Source organism: Clarias gariepinus, chromosome 2 (assembly GCF_024256425.1).
Source record: "Clarias gariepinus isolate MV-2021 ecotype Netherlands chromosome 2, CGAR_prim_01v2, whole genome shotgun sequence".
NCBI lineage: Eukaryota > Metazoa > Chordata > Actinopteri > Siluriformes > Clariidae > Clarias > Clarias gariepinus.
Window position 1 is genome coordinate 16,288,958 of NC_071101.1, and position 13,397 is coordinate 16,302,354.

Genomic DNA, 13,397 nt, shown 5'->3' on the forward strand with positions numbered 1-13,397 from the left:
CAATGAATCAGAGAGAGATCCAAGGCATTCAAACTGAAAATATCCTGAAGGTTTAAGGGGGGAAAAAAAATCTAGCCATAATTCACACTTATTAGAAATGGTTAGCTTTCAGCTTCATACGGGTGAAAGATTGTGACCCCACATTAATGGACACCTTGAAAATAAATTACATGCCCTGTTTCACTGATTCATATTACGACCTTTCTGTAATTTAGGTTCCCTGAAACACAGGTTTGAGACTTTTATGTGATTCCCTCCCACAGGTCTCTTAGAATGAGGTCATGAGCGTGAACTTTGACAAGCATATGGTCTTGACATGTATATCAGGGGATAACCTATGAGTTCACCAATGAGTACACACTCTGCGAGTGTGTGCGTGGCGCGTGCGCCGAACACCCCCTGTGGGGGAATATATCTCTGATTACTGTAGCAGATGTGTGCTGAAAGAGGGAGGGAGAGATAAGGGAAAATAAAGATGTGCAGATAGCAATGAGTAAAATATTCATGTCAGTCAGACCCTACTGGATTTAAATTTTGGCAGAAATAAACAAGTTATCAAGATAGTACAGGAGGGGTGAGAGAGAACAAGATTTATTACTGAAGAAATGACTGAAGAACAATAAAAACAACGATGTGGACCTTCCTTGGCCAGGATGAACAAGGCTGAGTAGTGACTTAGTAGATAAGCAAAAAAGCGGACAAAGACGAAGTGAAAAGACTTGAAATGAGGACAGGAAAGTAAAAAACTGGAGAAGACGAAAAGAGGTTTTTTTTTTTTAGGTTTCTTTTTTTTTTTTTTTTTGCACATGCTGCTCAGCTGTGTAAACTGCAGAGAGGCAGGGTCTCGGATTCCCTGGGAAAACGGCCTGATATTTATAGGAGACTGGCAGCCCATATGCATCTCTCTCCCTCTCTCTCTCCCAGTCTCACACACATACTAATATTATTATTCCTGAACACTCAAAAATGGAAAATGGCAGGAACCTGAGATGCCATGTGTGCACACGTGTGTTCGTGAGAAAACGACGAGTATGTCGGTCGAGTGTATGCGTACAAGTGAGAGTAATGATAGTCACAGTGGAAAAAAGAGGACAGACAGAAGAAGAGAAAAAGAAGAACATTGGCATAGCTCTAAAGAGGTGTAATGTGATCTACAGAACACTATGAGGAGAGTAAGCCAGAAAGCAAAAAGGCGAAAAGAGATAGAAGGCGTCAAGCACATTCAGACTTGAACACGTATTCCAGGATGAGATTAGATGATTCCAACAAGTATCCAGCAGGCATGTCGAAACAGCAGACATACACACACACACACACACACACTTGCCAAAAAAAAAGAATATTCCACCAGTAGGTAACAGGTGGGCAGGGCGTCTCTCTGAGAAACTCACTTGATCTCATCTGTATCTCTCTCTCTCTCTCTCTCTCTCTCTCTATATATATATATATATATATATATATAAAAATTAGTTTGCCACAATAGCCCTCTCACTCACTCATCGTCTATACTGCTTTATTCAGTATACAGGGTCGTGGGGGACCTGGAGCCTATCCCAGGAGACTTAGGAGATTTAGGACATGAGGCAGAGTACAGTTTGGATGGGATGCCAATCCATTGCAGGGTGCACACGTACACACATTTATTAATCTGCATGTCTTTGAGGACAGACCCTGGAGGTTCAAGCCTTTATGCCTTAACAGTAGTCAGATTTCAAATCTAGCTTGTCACTAACATTGGCCAATTGATGTAAGCTAACTGCAGTAGCAAGGATTCTGGTTTGGAATAAACCATGATTGGCACAGAGAGAAATAGATAGATAAATAAATAAATCTGTGTCGAGGAGGAAAGTATGGCGAAGTAGAGTTACAACTATCACACATATGTATTGAACGAGAACATTGATTACTTTACTATAACATTGCATTCTGAGATTTTTTGCACAGATTATACAACAGCAATTTGGGAACGGCTCCGCTATTTATGGGCTTTTTTTAATAGAATGCTTATTCACAAAAAACTTCACCATATCAAAGTTTCTGTGTGGAGTGTCCACCATATAACTTGTTTCTACAGTATATTAATAGTAATGTATAAAAATGAATGCTTTGAATTCAATCAACACCTTTTGATCAGCAGAGCGGTGATGTAATCATCAAATCTACATATTATATACCATCCTTTTCTACAAATATGGTGATATATTCATGCCATAACTTCTGTAAATAGGATTGAATTGAAAGGAAGGAGTGAAGAAAGAGACAAGGTACATGACCTACCACTGAGTTAGTAATCCCTCATGAGTAGTGTTGATAAATTACTCAGAGCAGGCCTCGGGCTTTAAACTGCACAGAAACAGAGAGACAGGGGGATAAAGGGATAAAGAATAAAGGTGTGGTGCAGAAAGACAGAGTTTCATTTGTTTAGGGGGGTCATATGAGGAAAAGAGTTCAAAGGTCAGATTATAGCCCGGCTCTGTGGTTGATTACGTGCATGTTAAAGTATATTTCTCGTACCAGTAGAGGAGTTGTTCAACAGAAGAGAATGAAGAAGAATGTAAAACCTAAAGTAGATCAACATGCACATTTTAATAAATTCAAATGTATTTAGAAGATTTCATTTTTCAGTTTGTGCGAGCCTGGGAAAACTTGTCAGATATCGCTGTGGCTCTGGAAAAACAGCCAAAAACAATGAAAACTCTAGATTTTAGCAGAACATTTTTTGATACCACTATTCCAAGAAAACATAAATTTACATTCCCCAAAACAAGTAAATGCTTTTGTTTTTAAATGACCCTTATCAAGTTGCCTAGGATTTCTGCATTACTATTGTTGGAAAGATAAAAAGCCAGTGTAACAGTCAGTAGATTTACATGCATGGTCAAGTCAAGCTATGGTTATAGCTCGACTAGGCCATTTGATTGGACTGTTGTCCTCATCCCAAGATAAAAGCACAGCATGGATTCCCCTGCTGTGCTTGTACTGTATACTGGCAGAAGTATGTCTCAGTCCGCTACATTAGGCTTGAAGCTTGTTAGTTTTGTATTCCCGTATTGTATTTATTTGACCAAAAAAATTGCATGTCAAGCAGTCAACAACTTTACAACTCTGTACATTTTATACCTTCTCTATGCTCTACCTTTGATACAAATGCGATGCACACTATCCAATGTTCATAGTGTTATACTGCCATATTGTTAGCAGCGTCTTCTGGTGTTACTCATTTTGTCTCCAAATTGCGTTATCAAGTATGATTTAGTACCACTTCAGTCAGACTAAATTGTTACATTTATTTTAAACGTCCGGTTGTAGTCACACTAACACAATTAGTGTGACTACAACCATAAAAATACTGAGTGTGAATGTGTGAATATCAGGCATTTTGCATGGTCTCCCTGTGTCTGTGTGGGTTTCCTCTGGGTTCTCCAGTTTCCTCCCACCTGCCATAACCATGCAACACAAATTGCTCTCAAGGTGTAAGTGTGTGTGTGTGTATGTGTGTGTATGTGTGTGTGTGTGTGTGTGTGTGTGTGTGTATGTACATAACCCTGAATGAGAGAGACGCATGACATCCAGGATGTATATTCACTTTGCATTCAGTGTTTCAAGAAACTTTTTTTTTGGCATGTCAAAAAGAAAGAGGAAGCTGCAGATCCCTGACCGGAGGGGACATTGTGACTGATGGTCTCTCTCTCTCTCTCTCTCTCGCTCTCTCTCTCTCGCTCTTTCTCTGTGTGTGTGTGTATGCATGTGTGAATGGGATATTTTAATGGTCCTGCAGGCATTGACTGTACCTACCATTCATTTGAAAACTAGTATGCACTCATACCCTTATAAAACACATGATCACATTTTCTCATAAACACATTAAGTAACCACTACCACCAGAACAGGAGGGAAAATACAACAGAGAAAGTATTACTCCTCCCGTTTTTATACCTTTTACATACTAATACCCCTGTCTTTCTGTCTTTTACATACTAACTCACAAGAGATTATTACTGAATTCCTATGAAGGAACGAAGGCATTACATTACTTGTCTCTCTTTTGAAGTTAATCTCCACATTTGCTGTCAGCCCTTTTCCTATAATTGCACCTTGTTCTTACTTATTCTACTTTTCCTTTTTTGTTGACCCTACTTCGTTCTCTCCCCCCCCTCTCCATCCCTCCTTGCCTCCCTCCCTCTTTTGCTCATTCACTACCTGATGTTATGGCCCAGTGCCTTGTGAGTCACAACTCTGGTAAAACCATCAGAGAGAGAGAGAGAGAGAGAGAGAGAGAGAAGTGGGCAATGAGAAGAAAAGAGAAAAGGTGCAGAGTTCACATTCACATGTGGTGTCCAAGTAATTTGTGTGTGCATGTCACTATCATTTAGGTTTTCAGTACAATAGTACAGGCACCTGCATGCTCATATCGATGCATGCATACCATCCAAATAGCATTACATAATATCATATAGTTCAAAAACATATTTCAGTATATATGACCCTCTCCTTTACTCCCCTTTTGTTGCCAGTGGATACTACACAAACAAACCCTACTGGGCAATTCTAAGAGTCAGGGGAGAATGTGGGTCTGTCTTTCTTTCTTTCTTTCTTTCTTTCTTTCCTTCTTTCTTTCTTTCTCCTTCTCTCTCTTTTTCTCTCCGTTACTCACATAAACTCACTCGCTCTTTATTGTCCCTATGTGTAAGCATTCTTGACATCATGTGCATAAATCTGAACACTTCGAGCAAGGGCATGCACACTCTGCACGAGTATGTGTATCTTGGTTTTTGTTTGCTGTGAAATTTCCTATCTTCCGTAGTAAATCCCTACCCTGTTCATCCCGGCCCAACCCAATCATAAACCCGACATGTAACAGCTCAACCCTTATCACCCTATAATTTATAACCACTTATCAGAGTAATCCTTGCCAAAGCCATCCCTTGCAACCTACCACTTATTTCCACTTGTCAGGATTAAGCCTATCATTTATAACCATTTGTTAGCACTCTTTTTACCAAAAAATTCCCTTACAACATACCACTTATTTCCATTTGTCAATGTTATCCTAAACCAAAACAACCCTTACCACCTTAAAAATGATGAGTGGATCCTTTACCAAAACCATCCATTACCAGCTTCCCAGTTATTACCATTTTCAGCTCAATCCTTATGGAAACCATCCCTTACAAACCTACTACAATCAGTGTCATCCTTACCACACCATTCATTATCAACCTACCACTTATTACCTTTTACCAAGAGAATCCTTCCCAAGCCACAAGTTATTACCACTTATTAGCATTATCCTTCCAAAACTTAACCTTTACCAACCTACTACTTATTTTAACTTATCTGTGTAATTATGACCAAAACCAACCCCCTATGACTTATTACCATTGGTCATTATCTTTACTAAAACTTACCTACTATTTATCAATTCAACCAATACATCACCTATACCACTTATCACTGTTATCTTTCCCAAACCTAATTCCTAACAATCTATCACTTACCAACATTATCATGTTATCATAACTTACCCTTAACGTTTTACTACTTAAACTACTTATCAGCTTAATCACTTATAATTTATTAGCATTGTCCTTACCAAAACTAACCCTTACCAACCTACTAACATTACTGCTGATTAGTATAAATCCTTACCAAAATCATGGCTTACCACCCTTTTACTCACCACTTATTACTCATTCACAGTGTTCTTCTTACCAAAATCATTCCTTGCAATCGATCAATTCTTATTACTAATAGCATCATCATTACTAAAACCACCCCTACCAAACTACCTAGTGTTACCACTTTCACCATTATTGTTACCAAAAAAAACCTTATAGTAACCTACTGCTTATTGCGATCAGTGTACTTCTTACCAAAACCAACACTTTCCAACCTATCCATTTTTACCACTTTACCAAAACTAACTTGTAAAAAATCTCTACCTATCACCACATATCAGTGTATTCCTTTCCAACACCATTCCTTTCCAACCCACCACTTATCATTTATTACTTCAATCCTTATTAACCTACCACTGTAATCCTTACCAAATCCTTACCAAACCATCACATACCAAAAAGTTACTCCCCTAATTCAGACCAATCTAACACAATCAAAGCTAATCCTAACTGCCCTGCCTAGCCCCCAGTTCCCACCATCTTTATGCAGGTTAGAAAATTTCCATTGATCAGTGCAGGGACAAGTAACTTTTTATTGCCATTAAGATTTGAGGAACATCAACAGTAACCCCTGATACACCTCTTTTCTTTTTATACAGAATACTGAGGTGCAATATAGGGCTACCAAAGGCTTCAAAACAGTGATACTATGGAACAAAAGTCTTACTCAAATCTATTTAACAGCACTCAAGACAAACAGCTAATTAATAGTGCACATTTTTCTTCCTCTTAAGCATGATGGAACGAAATTCCATGGCTAGTGAATGTAAATGTGTAATATATGTGGGAATAATTGTCTGTTTTTATCTGCATGCATTTCAAGACAATTGTCTCTATACCAAAGTAGTGTTAGCCAGAACGTCCAAGAGCCATCACATACAACACGAATTCAATGCACTCACTGGCCAGCTTTCGCCCTTTGGTTGGAGCCTTACTCTAGACCCAGGCTTTCTCAGAACTGAGGCCTGCACAGATTTCCAACGCAAACACGCATCAATAAGCAGTCACTCCACGCTCTGGACTCAAACTGACAGTCAAAGACCAAAAGTTTTGGAGCGCTTCCACAGAAGAACAGTCTCTGTGCATATTTCCCTTTTCACTGCGTTTGTGTTTGGTGGTGTACACACACATACAGAAGAAGAAGAAGAGCGAGAGAGAGAGAGGAGGGTGAAGGGAAAGAAGGGTCAAAAAACAATTACAGTAAAAATGACTAATACGTCACGGACCCACTAAAGTTTTTTCCTTCAGTCATTCTCTGTCTTACTCATAATTCCTTTTATTCTAAAAACCCCCATAATTACAAACAAAAGCTCTGACTAGTTTCCAGCTGTACAGATGATAATAGGGAATCATGACGTAAGCAAACATTAATGAGAGTGAAGATAGAGGATTAGCACAATCTGGACACACACACACACACACACACACACACACACACACACAGATAAAGATAGACAGTATGTGTGGTTGCATATTGCCGTCTTCCTTGACTTTGCATCTACTTGTTCAAACACAGCTGTGCTCAATTGGTGGCAAATCCAATCATGGGAATCGACACATAAACAACGAGAAACAATAATTCATAAATGAAAAGATACTGAGTGAAAGACATGTGCAATCACTAACATACACAAACAGACCAGCGTTGGAAGATAGTGGCATTTGAGTGTACAATGGTTGTGTTATTCATAATTGTTTAGCGTGACACAGAGCACACGTCAGTGTAATTACACAAGTGGTAAATACACACTATTCCGGTCTGTGTGAGCAGGAACCTTAAACTCAGCAATGAATAATGGTTGTAATGGTTTTATTAGTTAGCATGGTAGAACGGTGATAATTGTTGTTATAAAAGCCAGATTTAAATTTGTACACGATGGAAAACACATACACTCTCAAACAAAGAGTACTGAATGTCATCATCACCACTGGCAGAGCCAAGCAATAATCACACTCAGATCACCTACAATCTCATGCCAAGATACGATTACACACATAGCATGTGTGTGAACGTATTTGTATGTGCATGTGTGTTACACCTACATTACCTACCTGCTTAAAGTGAAAAAAGAGAAGACAACTTCAGATGATTGTACTTTTTGCAAGCAAGAAAGAAAAGTATTGTGATAGCAATTATATAGGAGAGAGAATGTATTTTCATCTCAACCCCCCCTTAATTCTCTCAGTCCTTCTCTCCTTTTTCCATTTTTATATGCAGCTCCAGATGTTGAAGCAGTGAAATATTAAATTACAGAATTTGGCTTGTTTCTGCACTTTGGCTATATCAAAAACAACCCTGCCCTTTCTTCTTGCTTATGTACACTCACTTGCACATTCTCTCTCTCTCTCTCTCTCTCTCTCTCTCTCTCTCTCTCTCTCGTATAGTCTGTGCTTAGCAGGGCCTGTGAATTCTGCACTAACTTCAGTCATAGCCTAATTCAGTGTGATAGGTGAGAACTCTCTCTCCTTGAGGCTCCAGATGTTTTCTGGCCAGCTGCTCTGAAGCATTACAAAAGATGTTAGCTTATCCATAAATTAGGTATGAGCAACATCACCAAATTGTTAATTCACTTTGAATTCCGTGTAACCAGGTGCAAAAACAAAAACAACGGACCTAAAACACAACCTTGCAGGACCCTGAGGTGCTCACTTACCAAAGTCCAGAGGGAAATGACTCAAACCTCTGAACGTTTACACATACTCACAACCCTTTACAGAAATGATATAATTTGTCAAGCCATTGCTGTTAACACATCTTTTTCATTCTCTCTCTATGCTGAAGTTAAAGTAGTGGATGCACAGAGCTCATGATGTGTCAAAAATGATTTTTTTTCCTTTTCTGTTTATATAATCACATCTAGTGAAACTTGGAGACTTGAATACATCTGCATGTGCTATGAATGTTTACCTATGTGTCTGTGTGTGGCTCCCATGCTCTGTGTGTGTGGGCAGGTTAGCCGTATATATGCAACGAGTGTGTTGTGTGTTAGCAATGGATATGTTTTGTGTGTGTATATATATATATATATATATATATATATATATATATATATATATATATATATATGTGTGTGTGTGTGTGTGTGTGTGTGTGTGTGTGTGTGTGTGTGTGTAACTCAGAGTGTGTGAGGGCTTGCCTGCTCAGGGCATCGGCTGAATTGTTTCCACATGTGTCTTAATGCAGACTGCTGGGTGGGTAAGGGGAACATGAGTGTGTGTTTGAGTGGAGGGGGGGTCAGGTTTCATTGCACCAAGCACTGCAATTGGGCCTCAAAATGCAAAGTTAAAGTTCCCACGACTACCAGCACACACACCACACATTCCCTGTGTGGACACAATGCATGGAAACATGGCAAAACACAGCTGGGGCAGACAAAACGTACTGAATAACACTGTAAACAAGTGGCTCATGCCGTGATGCTTTTACACCAATCACCCACACTTACAGGCACACTCACACTCCCCTGGCACAACTGTCCTCAGTGTCGTGGGGCTTACAGGCGTTTCACTGGCAAAACATAGAAAGGAAAATATGAACGTGTCTGCTAATCACAACCCCATTAGACTTGTTGTATAGAGAAGAGATGGAGGAAAGAAACTGTAGAAGGAGAAGCAGGGAGGGAGACAGAAAGTTGAGAGGGGGTGATAGAAGGTTAGAGTGAAATCTACAGGCTGTCAAATGCTCCCAACTCCACCAGTAAAAGGGGGAGCAAGTGCAAAAGAAACAGAAGGACAGCAAAGTGAGTGTGAGGAAGAGAGAATACTAATAGACTCCAGTTGTGTGTGTGCGTATATATATATATATATATATATGTATATATATATATATATATATATATATATATATACTGGATCTTGTAATAGAAATGAAACTTTACATCACCCGCAAATTTTACTCATAATTTGACTTTATTTGAGATTTAAACCAACCATTAAATATCCTGTCCACTGCTCCTCCCCCTTTTACTAAAAATGTTCACAGACTGAGCATGGGAGAGTATGATTCCTGCCCCAGAGGGCTTGTATTGGCGTTTATTGTAGATACAATTTTTTATGACTATGTCCAGTAATACCTCTATAGAGATGAATGCTGTACTAATGGTGCTGTCAAACAATAGCCTGAAGAGGTGAGCAAATCAATGGAACATCAGCTTAGGTCTGTCAAATATAATAATAATAATAATAATATGGTAAATATATTCCTTGGAATTGGATGGAGTGTTGCCTCTGACTGCCCACATAACAACCTAGTAATTTCGAACTGTAAGAGTACATCACCTTGACTCATCTGTTAGTAATGCTCATCTACTCTGTGGTGGAATAAAACCATAGATCCAAGGAAAATGGCTCAGAACAGAAAAATGTTTGCTTTATCATTGAATGACAAAAAAAGAGAAAGGTTGATGTGAATAGTATTTCAAAAGATCATCTTCTGGGCAATCAGAGAGACGCTAGCCAATCATCGGCATCTGTAAGCTCATGTGCATGAGTAAGAGGTCAGTTATATCTTCCCTTAGAGTGCATTCAGCTGCGCTATGACGTAGCATGAACAGCATCTCAATTTTGTATTTTAGAGGAATCACATGCTTCCCCTCACCCTCCCCAACTAAGAACTGTTGTATGAAAATAGACAAATAGCTAAAAAAAAAAAAAAAAAACAGCATGAAGAAAACGTGTTTTTTTATTGTGCAATTAAACAACAAATGAATATGCAGAAATAATAATCAACAATCTAGATAATGATAGCTACAAAGCCATTTTGCTAGCTAGTTTTCAAACCATTTAGAGTGCTAAAATAAGTATTACCTGAAAGTAAAAACCCACAAAACATAGCTAATGATAGCTAGTTAATGTTAGAAATGAATTCTAAACAAACAAACAAAAAACTTTTCCTCTACTAGGTAGATAATGCTGAATAATTCCAAGGCTAGTTAGCTAATGCTAAGCAAATGGTAAACTGCATTGACCAGTAAAATGCTTTATCACTGCAGGCTTATGGTTGTGTTGTTGGTCTTTAGCTGCTCCCGGCAAGGGGTCGCCACAGCAAAATATCCAGTCCGCACAACAACTTGGCACAGGTTTTATGAAGTGAAGTATGCCCTTCCTGAAGCAACCCTTCCATTTTATCCGAGCTTGGGACCCAGCATCCAGTGGCTGGGGGGTTTGGGCACTGGCTGGGCATCGAGGCTTCTGCATGGCAGGCAAAACACCTACCACTGAGCCACCAGTGCCCATCACTGCAGGCTTATGATCATATTTGGCTATAGGTATTGTGTTAAGCCAATACTTTAAAGGAAAAGAAATTGCACTTTTTATGCTCCATGCTGTTTTGAAGAAATGACCCCCCAAAAAAACAACCAGTGCAAACACTTTGGCTGAAGGCGAGAAGCAAGTTTGAGGCATGGAATATTAGCCAGCTGGCTTGTGACCATAGATTCTGGTTGTCAGGACAACATTTATAGCAATTTATCTCATAAAATTAAATAGTAAGGCTGGCATATTTGTTAGTATCGAGTGATTTTTTTTTTTTTTTTAGAGAAACCTTGTATTAAGCAGCTGAGAGTCAACAACATGTTTAGAAATGTCACACACCACGAAAGACAAAACACAACTACATCTCACAAATAATGGATTTACATAAAAAGAGCCAAAAGAATTGATCATGTGAAAAGAAGAAAATTTTTTGATGTAATTTTTTTTATTAGTACTTGAATGAGAATCGAGGTCACACACATTTTTGATATATGGACTTTCACTTTATAATCCCACTTTTCCCCTTCCTAAATGTTTCAATGTACTGGATCTTGCAATAAAAATAGAACTCTCTATCACACACACATTTTTATCATAGTTTGACTTTATTTGCAGAGATTTTTGTAACTCCAGGTATTTTCTCTAAAAAATGATCTGTAATGTATTTTTAAACTAGCGCATGTTGGTGTTAAAAGTCAAATCTTACAAACCTATAACCTAAATATCCCATCCACTAAATATCCTTGACTAAAATGTTCATAGAGTAAGCATGGAACAGTATGATTCCTGTCCCAGTGGGCTTGTATTATTGTAGGTCCAATGTTTGATTACTAGGTCCAGTAATAACTCTATGGATATAAATGCAGTGGTAAGTGGGCTGTCAAACAATAGCCCAGAGAGGTGAGCAAATCAATGGAACATCAGCTTAGCTCTGTCAAATAGTGAAATTTGTTTTAATCATTGGCCACCCAAAAGAAGTAATTAGTCCTTCAACAGAATACACAGTATATTTAGATTTTCTTTGACATTATTTATGTCAAAGAATCATAGTCTAATAGTTTGGAATTCAGAGAGTCTGCCCATGAGCTGCATAACATCCATCACTACGCCTGGGCTAACATCAGTTGAATGTGGTTTTCATTCTTTTGATGTGGAGTCTTACACTGAAGTTAAAAAAGTATACATCATAAAATTCAGATTGTAAAATAAAATGTTACAACAAGTACAGGAAAACAAGCCATGCCCCGATACTTTTGGCTGAACTTTGCTGGCATGCAATGTCAGAATTGTTATTGTATTTTATTTTCACATTTAATGAAATCTGAAGCATGAAACTTACAGTAAAAGGAATGCTATTTTCCTGCAATAATCACTACATAATAATACACACGTCCAGTGCATGTAAAAGTAATTGCTGTCATTAATGTATGTAAATAAGCACATTTAAATTATAGTTCATAATTAGTATCAGATTCAGTAATCCTTCAGTAATACATTTTGACCTAAGACTGAGTATGTACCGTTGAGTAAAAATAAAATCAAAATGTATGTGGGGGAAAAAAAAATACTTTATTATAACAAATTATAACAAAATTCATTCAGAAAGAAAACTCATTATTTTAGATTTTAGAGGACACAAGATCATAAATGCCATTTCTGTTGGTAATGTTAACACTCTGAGGGGATAATAACTCACACTTGGTATCCTCCAAAAACCACACTGAGTTATTTGTTGAATGCACAATATTGCTACGTCTCCATTTCCTCCCTGCCGTGTCCTGGCATTTAAAAACTGTTCCCTGACAGCAAGCATATTTGGGTCAGATGACCAGGAAAAGTCACGAAACACATCCTGCCAGTTGCATCCACAATGTGAACCACTGCCAAGTTTGGGCCAAGCTGCTGTTAATAGCACTATATGCTGTGTCAGTCATAATGGCTCTATATGCTCTGCATTCATAAAACCACACATCACATAAGTTTATTACAAAATACATTCAGTATATGGGTGATGGATGTTTCTGTGGTTAAAAATGTGGGGAAAACTTTAATTTCAACAAAATGTTTTAAAACATCTTACTGCTTGTTTTGGCTATATTTCAGTAAAATTTGTGTTGAGCTGCTGAACAAAAAAAAAAAACGATTAAAACAGTTAATCTGTCTAAAACTTTTATGCCAGACTATTCTAATGTGTTTAATGTAACATCCTTGGCCTGATCAATCACATACGGTACCAAGCAATAGCATGTCTGTGATGAATTTGGGGGATTTGCTGACTAGGTCTATAGAATCTGATTATAGGATCCCAGTTTCTTTTTAAACTCCTGTTATACTGTAGACATCAACAAAACATATCTGCGATTGATTTTGCCTGGTGTCCGATGAGGGAGGGAATCATAAACCTAATTTCCCTTATTTATCACAGAGCTCTTGAGTTTATGAGATTATGGTCAACAATCGCAGCAG